This window comes from Alosa pseudoharengus, unplaced genomic scaffold (genome assembly GCF_046254945.1).
Source record: "Alosa pseudoharengus isolate Yale_2024_CS ecotype anadromous, Long Island Sound unplaced genomic scaffold, YU_APseudo_1.1 YU_APseudo_1.1_scf_20, whole genome shotgun sequence".
Lineage (NCBI taxonomy): Eukaryota > Metazoa > Chordata > Actinopteri > Clupeiformes > Clupeidae > Alosa > Alosa pseudoharengus.
Window position 1 is genome coordinate 3,051,331 of NW_027468664.1, and position 5,000 is coordinate 3,056,330.

Here is a 5,000-nt window from a genome sequence, read left to right on the forward strand (position 1 = left end):
GCTAAATTCTAATCAACTCAATCCCGATGCAAATGGAAAAGTATTTTCCAAGACTCAAACGGGCCTGTCCCAAGGAGAAAAAGTATTCATTTGAAATGTAAACACACGTGGGGAAACTGAACAGTCTAACCAGTAGACTTACTATGATAAACTAGCAAATTACTTTGTTTACAATATTTTCCAGGCTTCAACCAGTGCTGCTTTTCATTCAGACTTATGTGCACAATTATTTATTTGAGTGTTTTTCATGATTGTGTTGCTATTTCTTTTCCCTGTTTGCTTTGATTGATAACTGAGGTGATTCAAATCAGAGGAAGGTTAATGTTAAAAAAAAAGTGTTTAAAAGTGTTTAAATTTAACTTTTATTTCCCTTCTGGTCCTTATCTGAAATAGATTTTGAAAAAATCAATAATTATCGATATCGACCGATATGAAATACTTATACCGTGATACAGTTTTCAGCCATATCGCCCAGCCCTACGTGTGTATGTGTGTGTGTGCGCGTGTGTGCGTGCGTGTGTGTGTGTGTGTGTGTGTTTTAACTTGTGGTCAGTATGTGCACAGCTGCGTAATAATACTGTAGTTTGAAGTAACTAATTGAGACCCGTTCTTCTGAAATGTGTTGTTTCCATTAACATCACTGATAAGGAACAATTCATATCTTATTAGCAAGTAGGATATTAATACAATATGAGACCTGGTCAACATTTTTTAAGGATGCCAAATATCGTCTAATTATCATTATCAATGAAATCCCAGAAAATATTGAAATATATAGTGTGTGTGTGTGTGTGTGTGTTGTGTGGTGTGGTGTGTGTGTGTGCATGTGTGTGTCATGTCGGTGTCTCTATATGAGTGCATATGCATATGCATCTGTGTGTCAGTTTCTTTCTGTCATGTCAATGTGTGTGTGTGTGTGTGAGTGTGAGGATGTGGGGGAATCGTTAAGCAGCTCGTCCTCACCCTTGTTAGCCTGTGCTGGGGGGGGTGTTGGGGTGAGGGGGTAGATTCGTGCCCTGGGTGGGGGTGGGGGTGGGGTGGGGGTGGTTATGGGGCCATGATGCCAGGCCGGGGCAAGACTCCGTGCCCTCCTGCCCCTCGACCCGCCCCATTCTGCCCCCCACCCTCAGCACTGGGGCATGCAGGGGGCTGTCACACGTCAACACCGATTTCAATCAACCCTCCGTCGTCCCCGGCAACCAGCGCTGTCGCTGTCGCTGCGCCTTACTGAGTGCCTAGTTACACACACACACACACACACACTTGCAGGCCCATACGCACACACACACACACACACACACACACACACACACACACAAACACAAACACACATGCAGGCCCATCCACCCACCCACAGACACACACACAGACACACACACACACACACACACACACATACACATACACATGCAGGCGCACTCACTTATTCATCCACAGACACACAGAAAAGACGAAGGCACATATCTATGTAAACACACACGCACACATACACACACACACACACACACACATACACACCCACACATAATTTAGGAGGACAATGAGTGTCACACACACACACATTCAGACATGAACAAGCATCTACACAAACATAGATACACAAGGCCATTGGAAAATGGACAATCATCCATACAACTTCTGAACATTGTCCATACACATTCTAGGAACTCACGCAGACACACGCACACACACACACACTCTCTCTCTTTCTCTTTCTCTCTCCCTCCCTCTCTCTCACACAGGCACACACAGACACACCCACACACACTGTATTTGTGAATTGGTAGCATTTGGAGCATGAGCTGTGTGTGTGTGTGTGTGTGTGTGTTAGTGTGAAATACACAAATAAACAGGCAACTGTTCTGGATCTGTGTGTGGGAGTGTGTGTGTACCAGGGAAGTAAATGAGCACCAGCCAAACGAGGGTGAATATGTGTAGTGGACGCAGACGAACGCACATCCCATTCGTCGTGGTGGAATATCTCACAAACTCTTCATTCAAGAAATTACAAACCGGATATCAGAATAAACAGCAGAAATTACCAAACACAAAGATGTAAATCATTCCCCTACAATTAGCCGTTCCAGAGTAATCCGCTTTTGAAATTGAAGCAAATGTCTACATGGTCTCCAACTTTGGGCTTTTGTAATAGTGATTTCATAAAAAGGGCAAATACAAAATAAATTTTACAAATATCGCCTAAATAACTGTTAATATTAAAACCAGAGTTTTTCAATGTAGTTTCACAAAATGCTAAGCATGCATATATTTAAGTTTCTTGAAGCTGAGCTGTGCTTAAATTGCTCAGTGCATGATTTCATAACAGGCCAAATAGAAAATAAATGCTAAATGTTAAATAGCCTTGATACCTGTAAATATTTAAATCTGATGATGTACAGTATAGTTAGATTAAGTTGGATAGTTGGATTACAGCAGCTGTAAATATTTAAATCTGATGATGTACAGTATAGTTAGATTAAGTTGGATAGTTGGATTATAGCAGCTGTAAATATTTAAATCTGATGATGTACAGTATAGTTAGATTAAGTTGGATAGTTGGATTAAAGCATCTGTTCCCAAAGCACCTTCTACATTAATACAGTGCAGTTAGTCAATAGTTAATTAATAGAATATTAATACAGTGCAGTTAGTCAATAGTTAATTAATAGTTCATTAATAGTTAATTAATGATTCATTAATACAGTGCAGTTTGTCAATAGTTAAGTAATAGTTCATTAATACAGTGTAGTTAGTCAATAGTTAATTAATAGTATATTAATACAGTGCAATTAGTCAATAGTTAATTAATAGTGCATTAATAGTTAATTAATGATTCATTAATACAGTGCAGTATGTCAATAGTTAATTAATAGTTCATTAATACAGTGCAGTTAGTCAATAGTTAATTAATAGTTCATTAATACAGTGCAGTTTGTGGGTCTCTTTGCCTGTGAACATGCACAGAAATTACTAAGACCTAAGATACTAAGATTTTCTTAAAAACCTGGACTGTTTGTGTGTGTGTGTGTGTGTGTGTGTGTGTGTGAGTGTGAGTGTGAGTGAGTCTTTCTCTCACCATTTTCTTAAAACCTGCACTATGGAAGAAGCCATGATATTATCCGAATCCACATTTTTGATGATCTAACTTAGCTACCTCTTACATATACATACATACACACACACACACGCCCGCGCGCGCACGCACACTCACACACAAACACGCACGCTTGCGCACACACACACGCACATACACACACACACATGCACATACCACCATCTATTCCATCATTCTCTAGGTAACCTTGCATTGTCTGTCGTGTGTGTGTGCGTGTGTGTGCCTGCGTGCGTGAGTGAGTGTGTGTGTTTATGTATAGGTGATGCAATTGTGGTCATCTCCTCAGCTTGCTTTGGCTTTGTGTTCTGTGGCTTGAATGAGTAGAAGAAGGAGTCCTTGGTCAGATTTCCCCACTCCACTCACACACACACACACACACACACACACACACACACACACACACACACACACACATACAGTACATTAGCCTCAAAGGGCTTTAAACCCTTTCAGTTAGAGGAATGATGAGCAAAACACTACACAATCAAAGGCCATTACAATTCTTCCAGGTGTGTGTGTGTGTGTGTGTGTGTGTGTGTGTGTGTGTGTGTGTGTGTGTGTGTGTGTGTGTGTGTGTGTGTGTGTGTGTGTGTGTGTGTCTGCAACAAAGAGACAAAGCACACCGTAAATATGTCTCATCCCTCACACACAGAGACAGAATACACATGTGCACACACTCACATGTTATCCACACACACACACACACACACACAAGACCGACAACACACACACACTCATATTCACATACACACAAACACACACATACACACACACATTTGCATGCACACACAAACAAACTAATATATGCAGCAACATATATGCAGCAACAGGAATTAATAAACAAACAAATAAACACACACTTGGCTCATGCGTATTTATGTGGGGAAAGTTTTGAGGAAAAAGACTCCTTAAGTGTTGCTAACTGTCAGCTTGCGTGAGCCGGGCGGTAGCATCGGTGGTGTGTGTGTGTGTGTGTGTGTGTGTGTGTGTGTGTGTGTGTGTGTGTGTGTGTGTGTGTGTGTGTGTGCGAGCGGCGGGCCTCTCCTCGGCGCGTTTGAAGTCGACGGCACCGCTGCCTCCGCCTTCACCTCGCCAAATCAGCGCAGACAGTCCTCGCTCCCCCGAGAGCCGCGCCTGTTTGCCGAGGATACACACTTTACATATCAACAGCACACACACACACACACTCGTCTCACGTACGGCTTAACGGGAGGAGGGAAAGAATAATTCCCCCGTAATTTTGACCGAGGACGCAACCAAGGATAGAGGGGGAGAGAGAGAAAGAAAGAAAGAGAAGTCACATGAAGAAGAACGGAGATAGAGCAGGAGAGAGAGGGAGAGAGAGAGAGAGAGGGAGAGGGAGAAGTCACATGTAGTAGTAGGGAGATAGAGCGAGAGAGAGAGGGAGAAGTCACATGTAGTAGTAGGGAGATAGAGCGAGAGAGAGAGAGGAGGAAAGAGAGGAGATGTAGGAGATGTGAGTGAATAAGGGATAGAATAGAAAAGATGGAGGGAAAGAGAGAGACACTCAGGCATAGAGCTGGAGAGGGAGAGTGAGTGTGTGTGTGTGTGTGTGTGTGTGTGTGTGAGAGAGAGATGAATTTGTCTGCAATGTGTGTGTGTGCTTCCCTGCACTCAAACCTCTGACCCTTGTGTGGCCAGTGACGTGTGAGGCTACAGAAACACACACACACACACACACACACACACACACACACACACGGGAGCAGAGGGGTTGTCTGATTAGTATGCTGTCTTAATTATTAATGGCTCCACGTCTCTTTCAAACTGGTCACACCGCTAATTGTTACTTGATTGAGTTACAGACTGCCAGGTCCCATCAGGATTCAGACTGCGCCGCTTTGTGTCTGTGTGTGTGTGTGTG

General features: G+C 42.8%; 1 protein-coding gene across 1 annotated transcript in view; it reads left to right on the plus strand.

Moving 5' to 3' along the window:
- vti1a (vesicle transport through interaction with t-SNAREs 1A) overlaps positions 1-5,000 on the plus strand; it is a 147,105-nt gene that overhangs the window by 121,929 nt on the left and 20,176 nt on the right. The window lies entirely within an intron of this gene.